The sequence below is a fragment of the Somniosus microcephalus genome, chromosome 14 (assembly GCF_052327205.1).
Source record: "Somniosus microcephalus isolate GS21.2 chromosome 14, FLI_Smic_1.0, whole genome shotgun sequence".
NCBI classification, from domain to species: Eukaryota; Metazoa; Chordata; class Chondrichthyes; order Squaliformes; family Somniosidae; genus Somniosus; species Somniosus microcephalus.
The window spans coordinates 22,190,768-22,204,280 of NC_141000.1; the positions used below are offsets into that span (position 1 = coordinate 22,190,768).

Below are 13,513 nucleotides of genomic sequence, written 5' to 3' on the forward strand. Positions count from 1 at the left end.
CTGCTCTTTGGCCAAGCTTCTGCTAATCTGTCCTAATGTCTCCCTATGTTGCTCAATGGCAAATTTTGTTTGATGACATCCCTGTGAAGTGCCTTGGGACGTTATGCGACATTAAAGGTGCTATATAAATGAAAGTTGTTCTTGTTGATGTTGGTTGAGTGATAAATATTGGCCAGGACACTGGGGAGAACGCCCCTGCACTTCTTCAAAATAGTGCTTTGGAATCTTTTACATCCAACCAAGAGGGCAGACAGGGCCTCGGTGTAACATCTCACCCATAAGACGGCACCTGCGACAGTGCAGCACTCCCTCAGTAATTCACTGGAGTGTCAGCCTCAATTTTGTGCTCAAATCTCTGGAGTGGGACTTGAACCCATAACCTGCTGACTCAGAGGCAAGAGCGCCATCAGAGCCACAGCCAAACCTCAAGTAATAAATAAGTGTTGTGACAGCCAGGCATGTACTGATTTGCCTCCAACAGATATTTTTAGAATATATATTGAGCTTGTGCACTAATTATGGATTGCAACCAGTAATGAAATATGGCTAGGGATTGTATGCAGTTCACGAGGAAATCCCTATGCAAACGGGTCCCTTCTTAATGCAAATTTTACTATTTCAGTGCAAACTCAATCAAATTAAACCCAACCTGGATATTCTGTCCGTACATTGTGATCCATCCCCACACTGCCAGATCAGAGCCAGTGCTTCTAAACCCATCCCTGTTAAATAACCTGTTGTTCTGTTCTGTGTCGGGCCCCGGTACCTTGGATGTGCAACAGCCATGAGTTGCGCTGCTCCCGATCCGCCACTACGCTCGCTGAGGTGTCAGCTGTGACTCAGTGGGTAGCATTTTCACCTCGAGTCAGAAGGTTGTGGGTTCAAGTCCCACTCCAGAGACTTGAGCACAAAACTCTAGGTTGACACTCCAGTGCAGTGCTGAGGGAGAGCTGCACAGTCAGAGGTGCCATCTTTCGGGTGAGACGTTAAAACGAGGCCCCATCTGCTCTCTCAGGTGGATGTAAAAGATCCCATTGGCACTATTTTGAAGAACAGGGAAATTATCCCCAGTGTCCTGGCCAATACTTATCCCTCAATCAACATCACAAAAACAGGTTATCTGGTCATTATCACATTGCCGTTTGTGGGCGCTTGTTGTGCACAAATTGGCTGCCGTGTTTCCTATATTACAACAGTGTCAACACTTCAAAAGTACTTCATTTGGCTGTAAAGCGCTTTTGGGACGTCCAGTGGTCGTGAAAGGCGCTACATAAATGCAAGTCTGTCTTTCTTTATGACCCAAATTTTGCAGCCAGCGGTGAAGGAACAGTGCACGCCATCAATTACACTTATAGCTGCCCAGAGACTTTGTGGGCTTTTGCACGGCAACTTACGGTTATTAAAGATCCTTTTCAGTGTGACGCCTTCGACAACGGTTCTGTGGCATATGCGAGCAAGCCAACCAACAGCGTGTCTCTTCAAGCAACCAGATTGAAGAATCCTCAGAGACACGCAGAGTCTAAACCAGGAATTATAAATCTGAATATTTCATTCAATGTAAAATCATGTATAGAAAGTGAAATAAAGAGGAAAAGAAAGATGGGAGAGAGGGATAAAAGAGACAACGAAAAAGTAAAAAAAACATTTTAAATCTCCAACAACCATTAAATTCTGAAGGAATAAGACTCCACGTTTATAAAGGTAAATTGGCAGAGAGATTGTTTGGCAGTAATTAACACTTACCATGCCATTACAAATTCACTTGCACCTGCATGCACCAGCCCATACGTTTTCTGACGTGTTTAGTGGGTTACGAGGAGCTAAGTACCACAACTTTACGTCCTTCATTTATTTTAATGCCGAATCTCTCGGCATCGTACCGGTGTAGCAAAGCTTGAGGAGGAGCAGGACAAAATCGGACAGCAACCTCCCGATTTCCGTATTTTACTGCACATGCGCTGTCCAATTTACTCCGTAATAAAAGGGAGCGCAGACAGTCTCACCATTATTCCTATTGCAAAAGCCAGGCCATTATTTTTCCAGCAATCTGTAGCAAGTGTTTGCCACTGGAGGTAGTGTGGAACGCAATGGTCTAACTTAGAGTTTATTGGAATTCATTGCAATGGCACGAATGGCAGAGCAATAAGTCAGGATGTCTGGCTTTTTACATACACAATTTGTCAAGAATAGTATGTATAAATGCTTCAAATCTTCATGAAATATTTCAATTATATTCATCAATACCTTTCCTTCTTCCCAAATTCAGTTTAACTCCACAAATCAACCTTTATTTATGAAATAGTAATTTAGCAGGATACTAATAAAGTACGATATGGTCACCACACTTTAGAAAGGATGTGAAGGCCCTTGAGAGGGTGCAGAGGAAATTTAGCAGAATGGTTCCGGGGACGGGGGATCTTAGCTACAAGGACAGGTTGGAGAAGCTGGATTTGTTTTCATTAGAGCAAAGGAGGTTATGGGGTGATTGGATAGAGGTGCACAAGATTATGACGAGTTTGGATAGGCTAGACGGGGAAAGGCTGTTCCCACTAGTTGATAGTACAAGGACTAGGGGACACAGATTTCAGGCAAAAGATACAGGGGGGATGCGAGGAAAAACTTTTTTACGCAGCGAGTGGCGAGGACCTGGAACTCGCTGCTGACGGAAGTGGTGGAAGCGGGGAGACACAATGTTTTCAAGGGGAGACTGGATAGGCACTTGGAAATAAACTTGCAGGGCTACGGGGATAGAGCAGGGGAGTGGGATTGACTAGATTGCTCTACAGCGAGCTGGCGCGGACTCGATGGGCCGAATGGCAACTCTCCATGCTGCAGGGAATGGAATTGCTGTGGCAGCTTAACTTATTTAAATACAAGACACCGTCGACACGTAAAGATAGACAAACAGATCTTCCTTGGTGGTACAAATTATTTATCGAATGGGAGCGCCACACAGACTGGAAACATCCCAGGTGGAACCAATTTGTGCCATGTTAGCTAATCTCAGGGAGGGCAAGAGTAAGGGCATTACAATTGGGTTTTTTTGGGGGGGCGGGGGGAAAGAACCCGGCTATTCTTATTCAACAACACAAATTACACCTGGTTTTGGCTGCGTTACCTCTGGACTCAACTTCTCCAATAATCTCCTTGCTGGCTTCCTGAACCCCACCATCCACAAACTCCTACTCAACCAAAACTCGACTGTCCACATTCTGTTTCACCCTGCTCTTGCCAACGTCCCGTCGCTCAAATTCAAAATCCTTATCCTCATCTGCAAATGCCTGCACTGTTTCACCCTTCCATACCTCCGTAATCTTCTCCAGCTTTACTTCCTGTCAACAACAACTTGCATTTATATAGCACCTTTAACATAGTAAAATGTCCCATGGTGCTTACAAGTCATGTACCCTCTAGTTTCCATCCTCCACCAGGACCCCTTCCTTCCAACTTCAGTGACAGAGCTTTCAACTGTCTCGGCCCTAATCTCTGGAAATCGCTCCTCAAACCCCTTTACCCATATCTCTCTTCTGCCTTCTATGGCCTACTTACAGCCCAATTTTGGTCACCTCTTCTAACTCTAGTACTGGTCTTTGTCTATGTATCTCGTCTGTGAAGCTCATGATGTTTTCTACATTAAGGAAACCACCTAACCCCAGGTTGTTGTTGCCTCCCAACTGTCAGATTACACTGTCAGGGCTCACACATGAATATTGGCCACCCCGGCAAGATACCAGGAGGTAAATGTCAGAACCGTACCAGCTCGAAATCAACATCTCCAAAGAAAATTGTAGAGGAAAAAAATGGCCAAAAAAAGAAAATATACACTATATAAATATGAACCACCATAGTATTCAAAATTCTAACTAACATTTCTGCACTTGGTTCAAGCAAAGAAATTAGTGAAACTTGCATTTTTCTGAAACTGTTTCATTTTTCACCCTTTTTGGAAAACCATTTAGCAAAAACAATTATACTAAAAAAAAGTTTCCACAAGGGACTGAACTGCCAAATTCTCCAAAGATCAAGCTACTGTGAGAAAAAAACATTACACTAAAAGACTTTGCCCTGGCCATTCCTCTACTTGTACAGGAAAAAAAAAGACAGAATCATGAAATTCAACATCCACAGGTCATGCAACAAATTCTTTATGATTAGCTTTACTAGAACTAGAGTCTTACTTTAAAACATTAAATGATGGTAAACAAACCCATTGCTTCAAACTGCTGCTACTACAAGTTAAGCAAGCTGAAGATCTTTGCCTACTCTGCAGAAATAGTGTGCACATGTTCACCAAAATCACTGCACAACCAGTATGGTACAAAATGTCAGATTTTGTTCTCAAGATTGAATGTTGTCACCCAAAGTACAAAATGTTAGCTTTTTGATCAAGATTTATTTACAATAAAAGCTTCAGCATAATTGTTTTGCTACTAATATTACATAATAAAAATGTATTCTATGTAGAGAAAACCAAAAACTCTCTTAAAATCACTGCAATTTATAAACTTAAGATAAATGTTGTTCAATTTATGCATCCCAGAAAATAGGAAAAGCAGATAACTAGTATAGCAATCACCTACAAAATACAAATATTAATTTTATTTATCTGGATACTCGTCTGTCTTTTACTGTTATTCTTTATGAAATTCATTTCATGGGGCAAAATTAAAAAAAACTGCAGATATACACATCAAATCAAGTCTAGTTTTTCCTTCTACATATTTATGAAAAATTGCATTATACACTAGTTTGGGCATACATCTATGTGCAGTGTTGATCAGACATTTCCTTGAAGTGTAGAAACATTAATTCCTAAACAAGTAACTCATTATCTTTTTCCAGTGAAATAGAGAGTTCATGAAGTGCACAACAACATCATAATAAAACAATGTTTCCAATAACAGCTGTTATTTAAGGAAAATATAATACATTCCTCTTTATAACAATAGATTTGACTCATTTTTAATTACTCTTCCCACAAAAATATATTTGCTTTCTTGTACATCTACAGTATATTTTTATAGCTCCAAACATGAACTCAATAATCAATGGGCAATGGTTTTCGTTCCCATTGTCTATCTGTACCCCTTTATCTGTGTTGAAGCACTGGTAGCTTTCCCCAAGATAGATAGTTTGAGCAACAGCAGTGTTTCATGGCTAAAATTGTGAAAAATACTGTATGCAAATCTTTTCTCTAAGGATGCTTGGAGCAAAACAAAAAGGAACCCACAACTCCAAACTAGCAAATTTAGCTGTATTGTAACTACGCTACATTATGAAAACCTTTAAACAAAGAGGTGGTGTGCATTAGTTGGCGGAGGAGAACCCTGACTAGTTTCTACCTTAAAAGTCTCCATCATTTCCAATGGAGTAGGAACACAGAACAATTCCACTTGTAAAATACACAAAGAACGCTAACAAGCGAATTACTCCTGACAAAAGCCATTGCGCATGAAAATATGAATATCATGTTCACCACCAAAGCCGTGCACATTAACTTAGCATTACTCAAAATATTTCGAAGCAACGGTTCGTACAAACGGGGCAAAGTCTTCCCAATTTAGGGGACTTAACGTAAATTGATTTAACTTGAGAAATTCTTACCATTTTAGCAAACTAAATCAAGTAATCTGAATTAAATACTTCCAACGCCTAGAAACGAAACACCTGTCCTAATACCGCTGCTCTGGCAGCAAAAATGTTAAAAACGCATGAAAAATTCCGTCTGTTTTTACAAACTAACCCTTGTCCACATTCTACACAGCCCGAAACGCACACCTGTAACGCAAGAGATCTGAAAAGTTGCACAACTCTCAGACACTTGTCAATATTCTAACCGGGCTGCCCACGACGCGGAGAGGGGAACATTGTGGGGAGGGGGTAGAATCATCAATATGGAAAAGGAAGAGGCGGCCTCAGGTGGGGGCGCGATGCCCTCAAGAGAATAAGCAGGTTAAAAAAGAGAGAATTAAAATGTAAAACTAGAAACAAACCAACCGCGGCTTCAAGTCAACTCCTCCACACCGATAGTGCAGCCCCTCGACTCCCCATCTTTCAGCTGCTCGCTGTTTGCTGATGAGGCTCGGGCTCCAAACTCTGGCGAGACCTGGAGCGGAGGAGCCGACAGGCGAGCGCGGGGCGGGTAGGTTCGCTGCCACCCCCGCCGCGAGGGGCGCGGGTCTGGGTCCGGGGCTCGAGCGCTGGGTCTGAGGCTCGAGCTCTGGGGCTGGGGCGCGGGTCTGAGTCCGGGGCTCGAGCTCCGGGTCTGGGGCTCGAGGTCTGAGGCTCGAGCTCTGGCTCTGGGGCTCGAGGTCTGAGGCTCGAGCTCTGGCTCTGGGGCTCGAGCTCCGGGACTCGAGCTCTGGGGCTCGAGCTCTGGCTCTGGGGCTCGAGCTCCGGGACTCGAGCTCTGGGGCTCGAGCTCTGGACTGTGCCGCTCCCCTCCTCGTCTCCCAGTCCGGCGCGAGCGGCGGCGGCGGCGGCAGTTGGAGCTCGCCCTGTAACGGCGAGACATGCGGCCACATCGGCCCGCCGCCCGAAAAAATAAATAAATAGGCCGTCCCGACCAGACAACACCGGACATCCGCAGCGGTCGACCGACCACGCAAACCTCATCGCCATCCCAGTCCTCGTCCTCGTCCTCAACTCACCCGCGGTCTAAAACGCTGAGCGCCGCTCAGCTCCACAGTCGCAGCTTCGACTGAACCGCCATGTTCCGCTGCGTAACCGCGACGTCAGGACCTTCGCCTGCACGCACGACTCACGCAACTGGCAGGCCCACGTGCCGCGAACACACGGCGCGGTGCAGGAGTATCAATTCCCACTGAGAGTTGCCCTCTCAGCGTTCAGACAGGTTTGTACCAATTCGGTTACAATATATTTTCTTACGTTTTGAATGCAATATATTGTAAGTTTTTGCATGGATTTCCATTTGATGCAGTTCACAAAATGATTTGTACCGTTCTTCATTTAGTTGTAGTTACAACCCGCAAAGTACACACAACTGATGAATGGATTTTAGTTTATGTGGAGTCAGTCAATTAGCAATAAAACACAAAGTCTTCATTAACGTGCACAACTGAAATGATAACTTGCTTTACTAATTTGTGTTAATAATGGAATGTAACCGATATATTTGCTTTTTGTTACAATTTTAAGGTTCTTTGTACTGTGTGCTCTCTCAGCAGTCTAACAGATCCGCCTTTTGTTTTAAATGATCCAGAAGCTGCACTTTTTATTATGTTCTTCCTTTACAGAAATTTGTCACGGTGGATAACAATTACTCGCCTTGCAGTAGTCTGCTATGTGGATTTAATGTCGTTTCACACCACACAAGCAAATTCTCTTTGAATTGGCGGATATTACCACCAAGACCTTAAGTTTACAGATATCCTTTGTGCGAATAGCGTATTTTTCTTTAAATCAATCCGACGACATTCTTGAAATAAAAACAGAAAATGCTGGAAACACTCAGCAAGTCGGGCAGCATCTGTAGAGAGAGAGAAACAGAGCTAACGTTTCAGGTCGATGACCCTTCGTGATATTCTTGATACTGCTTGATTCCACGCCAGGTTAAACATGATAGTCATTTAGAACTTCATGATCTGTTCTGACCCACAGCTTTTGAAAGAATTTCTTTGCTGTCTCAAATATCCTGCGTTTAAACTCTGAGGGGTGTCAACAGCAAAACTTTTGGAAAACTTTCAGATTTTCCCTTTCCCAGATAATTCATCATGCAACTTTTTGATTAGCATAAAAAACTGCCATAACAAATCCAACAATAACAGAAAGCAGAGAGTTGGGATAAATGGTTCGTTCTCAGATTGGCAACCAGTAACTAGTGGTGTTCCGCAGGGGTCAGTGCTGGGTCCCCAACTCTTTACAATCTATATTAACGATTTGGAGGAGGGGACCGAGTGTAACATATCAAAGTTTGCAGATGATACAAAGATGGGACGGAAAGTAGTGAGTGAGGAGGACATAAAAAACCTGCAAAGGGACATAGACAGGCTAAGTAAGTGGGCAGAGATTTGGCAGATGGAATACAATACTGGAAAGTGTGAAGTTATGCACTTTGGCAGGAAAAATCATAGAGCAAGTTATTATCTTAATGGCAAGAAACTGGAAAGTACTGTAGTACAAAGGGATCTGGGGGTCCTGGTGCACGAAACTCAAAAAGTTAGTATGCAGGTGCAGCAAGTGATCAAGAAGGCCAATGGAATGTTGGCTTTTATTGCTAGGGGGTTGGAATATAAAAACAGGGAGGTATTGCTGCAGTTGTACAAGGTATTGGTGAGGCCGCACCTGGAATACTGCATACAGTTTTGGTGTCCATACTTAAGAAAAGACATACTTGCTCTCGAGTCAGTACAAAGAAGGTTCACTCGGTTAATCCCGGGGATGAGGGGGTGGTCATATGAGGAGAGGTTGAGTAGATTGGGACTCTACTCATTGGAGTTCAGAAGAATGAGAGGTGATCTTATTGAAACATATAAGATTGTGAAGGGGCTTGATCGGGTGGATGCGGTGAGGATGTTCCCAATGATGGGTGAAACTAGAACTAGGGGGCATAATCTTAAAATAAGGGGCTGCTCATTCAAAACTGAGATGAGGAGAAACTTCTTCACTCAGAGGGTGGTAGGTTTGTGGAATTTGCTGCCCCAGAAAGCTGTGGAAGCTACATTAAATAAATTTAAAACAGAAATAGATAGTTTCCTAGAAGTAAAGGGAATAAAGGGTTACGGGGAGTGGGCAGGAAATTGGACATGAGTCTGGGTTCGGAATGGTCATGGCCCTGTGGGTAGTGGAGCGGGCCCAGGGGCCGTGTAGCCTTGTTCTGCTCCTACTGTGTTCTAATTCTGTTAGATTTCAGGAGATGGTTTTATTCCTGTTCCTGGCTGGGGTGGAGATCGCCTTTACAGAAGGTAAGTACTGTAGAAAATATAGGGACAGAGTGATCTCCTGGAAGAATTTCGATCGCTTAGATGGGTCGGAGAGGAATTTCCCAGATTTTTTTCTCCCAAATTGGCCATTGGGTCTTTATCTGGTTTTTCGCCTCTCCCGGGAGATCACATGGGTTCGGGTGGATGCAGAGTGATAGAAGATTTGAGGTTAGGATCAGATCAGCCATGATCTTATTGAATGGTGGAGCAGGCTCGAGGGGCCGATTGGCCTACTCCTGCTCCTATTTCTTATGTTCTTATGTTCTTAATACTTCATGCACACAAACGGTACACAGATTACACTAAATGCGTGTTTTAATTTACATGATATTAATAGCAAGAAATTAACCCCTTGCACATTTTCACAATGGAACAAATCAGTTCTCTAGATCAAAGGAACTACCTGCTAATAAAATTACTGAACCAATCTGATCTAAGGCTAAGAGATCATTTGATTGCTTAAGTCAAGGAAAAAACAATTCAGATTTGAATCAGTTGCCATCACACGGTGGGACTCAATGAACTCCACCCTGCTAATTCACCAAGCATTGTAATTAAAATTCACTGATTAAACAAATATACGTGAAAATATGAACAAAACAAAAGTAATTTATTCTGTCTGATTTTTTTAAAGGGTGCTTTATGTGACAAGCCCAATTAATGTTGAACCAACAAAACGTGTCATTTGGTCTGAAGCTATTTTGTTTTGATATGAGTAACCTATTAATGAGTACAAAACCTTGAAAAGGAGACCGTATTAGGAAATAGATGTTACACATTTGACCCAGCTTGTAAAAAGCCACCTTACGTCTCTGAGCTGCACTGTACTTCAGTTCTGTTACAAAAGGAAAAATTGTTATAGCAGGAAGTAGCTTGCTTTTAACAGAAATTTAGTGCTATAGGAATGTTTCAGTGGCGTTTGTTCTTGAAACAAACTTGCTCTGATTAAGTTTGCATTTTGAGTAGTCTGCACCAGACTAGCACTTAATTATATCACATCTAAATATTTGCACAATTATTTATTCAAAAAAGGAACCAAGGAATGAAAATTTTTACACTGCAATCAAAATAAAACTCTTTTCTGATGCAATAGTAGTATTTATTATTAGTGTAAATCTTTTATTTATAGTTTATCAGGGAAAAAAAGTATGGTAACAATATCCAATGATAAATTAATTGATCCACCCACCCAGCGGAAGCCTCACTTGTTGGTGAGCATGTGTGGTAAAATCAGTAGTACAGCGTTAAAGCCCTGTCTCTGATAGTGCTGACTTTGGTGGGAATGCAACATTGCTGAATTAATACTAATATATTCAGATAACTAAATACTAGTAGCTTATGCACTGTTCGATGTCTTCCATATATGAAATCTTGGGCCAGAATTTGCGGAGTATGATGGCATACTCTGACAGTATACCATCATACCGCCTTTGAAATGGACAGCAAGTTAAGCGCATGTGCTAAATCCTGAACAACAACAACTTGTATTTATATAGTGCCTTTAACGTAGTAAAACGTCCCAAGGCGCTGCACTGGAGTATTTTAAAACAAAAAATTTGACACCTATCCACATACAGATAAATTAAGGGAGGTGACCAAAAGCTTGGTCAAAGAGGTAGGTTTTAAGGAGCATCTTAAAAGGAGGAAAGAGAGGTAGCGAGGCGGACAGATTTAGGCAGAGAATTACAGAGCTTAGGGCCGAGGCAACAGAAGGCACGGCCACCAAAGGTTGAGCAATTATAATCAGGGATGCTCAAGAGGGCAGAATTAGAACTTACGATCTGTCAAGTTCTGACTTGACGGATGATCCGCACCGACACTGAAAACTTAATTGCTGGTGCAGAGTTGGGCCAATTGCCCACCAACTGCCCAGCAATTACCTACGAAAATATTACAGCTGGTGGAAATAGCATAAGGGGATACCCTAATCTTCATCTGATGCTTCATTGGAATTTTTAAAAATGCTTTTTTTTTTCCAATTAGATGACATCCAGGAACATATGACGTTGTAGAACCGGAGTGTCTCATTTGGGACGGCACCTGGAGAAAATGGGGAATATTAGCACAAATTGACAGGCATACACACAGAATCATCTAATAACTTAGTGGATGTTGTTAAATTTGTGTTTCTTTAAAAGAAATGGGAATATAGCAGATGTTAATTGAACTGAATTTCACCCTGGTTCACCCCAAGTGCCATTAAACTACTGGAAGCTGCCTCCTTTTTTCATTGGGTTTATTTATTCTTTTCCTGTTTTTATTTCCTTTTATTCTTTCTCCGAGAAAGCTTCAAAGATCAATTCTTCAAATATAAAGCTTCAAAAGATTAATTCTCCAAATACATGTCGCTTCTGTTTCCTGATTGGAGTACCAGCCCACATGATCCCAGATATGCTTCCGCACACGCTACACCCCATGGGATCCATGGGCCATTACGGCCGCCTTCTAGTATGCAGCATCAAACAGTTCGCAAAGGAGGGTCCCCATCAGGTAAGTGCGCATTCTATTCGGCTGTCGGCAGCGTACTCCGTAGGTACGCCGCCGAGCGCAAAATCCAGGCCATTAGTTAGTTGCGTGTTTGGTGAATTGGATCACAAGATATTTACAGATGAGGAATGGAATTAAGCCCATCATAATTCATCCATCCAGAGAGATCCTAAAATCACCTCATATCAGCATCCAATTGTTTCTTAAAAGATGCAAGGGTTTTTGCCTCCACTGCTCCAAAATCCATTCCATGCTTTCAGCACTCTGTGAAGAAGAATTTTTTGATGTCAATCTTTTGCAAATTTGAACTTGTGTCCCCTCGTTGAACTCTCACATTCCTTTAACTATCTTATATACCCCTATAAGATCACCTCTCAGACAACTCCTTTCTAAACTGAAAAGCTTAAGTATCCTCAGTCTTTCCTCACAGCTCAGCCCTTTGACGCCAGGGATCAGCCTCATGGCTTTTCTCTGCACTGCCTCTAGCACGTAAATGTTACCATTGTGTCTCAGCAACCCAATCAGCACATGGTTTTACCATAGCATTATACAGTTTGGTCACGATTTCCTCTGACTTCCACTTTTCAGGCTATGTAATTTAACATTCTTTTGGTTTTCCTGATTGGTGCTTTGCATTGGTGGATATATTAAGCATCAAGTCTACTATGACTCCTTGGTGTCCTTCAGCTTCGTCCTTAGCTATTTCAACACCATTCATGGAGCACTGTGTCACTTATATTTTGTTGCTATGTGCCGTACTTTACATTTGTCTGCACTAAATTTCATCTGACATCATTCTGCCCACTTAATATATTTTACCCAACTGATTCTGTAATTTCTGAACTTACTCCTCCAAATCCATTGCTCCTCCTAGTTTGGTATCAACTGCAATTTTGTACTTTATATCATGTTTCTGAAACCATCATTTATATAAGTTAGAAACATTGGTTGTCCCAAAACCGAACCCTCGGGCACCCCACTCAGTACTTCCCCTCACCCTAACATAACTCCTCTTAACAAGTACTTGTTCTTATCTACCCTTCCTACATTAAAATTTCCCACCTTAAAACAGTGTTACAAAAGTATTTTATTGGCTGTAAAGCGCTTTGGGACATCTTGAGGTTGTGAAAGGTGCTATATAAATTCAAGCCTTTATTTCTCATTTCTTTATCAATTCCTAGAGTATACCCTAAATTCCTACAAGATATTTTGTAATCAATTTAAATGCCACTAAAATTGCATTTTATATTGTACGGGCCTCTGCTAAGTCAAAATTAACTTAACAAAGGGAACATTATTATTGTTAAATTTGAGTGAATTTGTCAATTTAAAAGTAAACTGCAACACTGAATAATTCACTTTCAAAATCATTAGGAATTCCGGAACCAATTGTTGATAACAGTGTGATGTAATTAAATTTTGTTAAGTTTCTAGAATGTTTCTGTACCACTTTCCAATTTTCTGTTCCTATTATCACAAAGTATGAGTTTAATGTTTCACAATAAGTTATTTAATGGAAGAAGGAGGTTAGGCAGCCAGCTGATATTGTAAATGGTTTCCTCTACTCAATTACTATCTCCCGACCTTTCAAAACCACCAACATCAACCCCCTCCTCAAAAAACCCACCACTACCCCTCTGTCATTGCAATCTACTGCCTCATCTCCAAAATCTTTTTCCTCTCCAAAGTTCTTGAACGTGTTGTCACCTCCCAGATGTGTGCCCAGCTTTCCCACAAGTTCCTGTTTGAATCTCTCCAATCAAGTTTCTGCCCCTTTCACAACACCAAATCAAAGTCACAAATGATATCCCCTGTGACTATGGCCATGCATTACCCCTGTTCAACCTCTCTGCAATCTTTGACACAGGCAATCACACCGCCCTCCTCCAAAGCTTTTCCTCCATTGGTCAGCACAGTGTGACTACCCTCACTTGGTAGCTATTCTTACTTATCCAATAGTAGCCAAGGTATCTCCTGCAATGGACTCTCTTCCTGCTCGGCACAGTTACCTCAAGAGTCCCCAAGGATCTATCCTTTGCACCATCCTATTCCTCGTCAAATTAAAAAAAAAAAAAATTGTTCTT

The 13,513-nt window shown here is 41.9% G+C and overlaps 1 protein-coding gene and 1 long non-coding RNA gene across 7 annotated transcripts in view; one reads left to right on the forward strand and one right to left on the reverse strand.

The window, feature by feature from the left end:
* Positions 1–6,979, reverse strand: part of LOC147107372 (polycomb protein SCMH1) — a 204,608-nt gene extending 197,629 nt beyond the window's left edge. Inside the window, exons 1-2 of one of the 6 annotated variants that reach the window (XM_086006330.1) lie at positions 6,651–6,758; positions 1,395–1,519 (exon numbers count right to left, since the gene is read on the reverse strand). The gene's annotated coding sequence lies outside the window, so the exon portion shown is untranslated. Of the gene's footprint in view, positions 1–1,394; positions 1,520–6,650; positions 6,759–6,888 lie in introns of those variants that run through there. The other 5 variants (XM_086006331.1, XM_086006329.1, XM_086006333.1 and 2 more) reach the window with 5 other exon arrangements.
* On the forward strand, positions 6,763–11,159 carry LOC147107373 (uncharacterized). The gene is made up of 2 exons (XR_015080779.1): positions 6,763–6,853; positions 10,926–11,159. It is a non-coding gene; the product is annotated as an uncharacterized LOC147107373 (long non-coding RNA).
* The last annotated feature ends 2,354 nt before the right edge of the window (positions 11,160–13,513 follow it).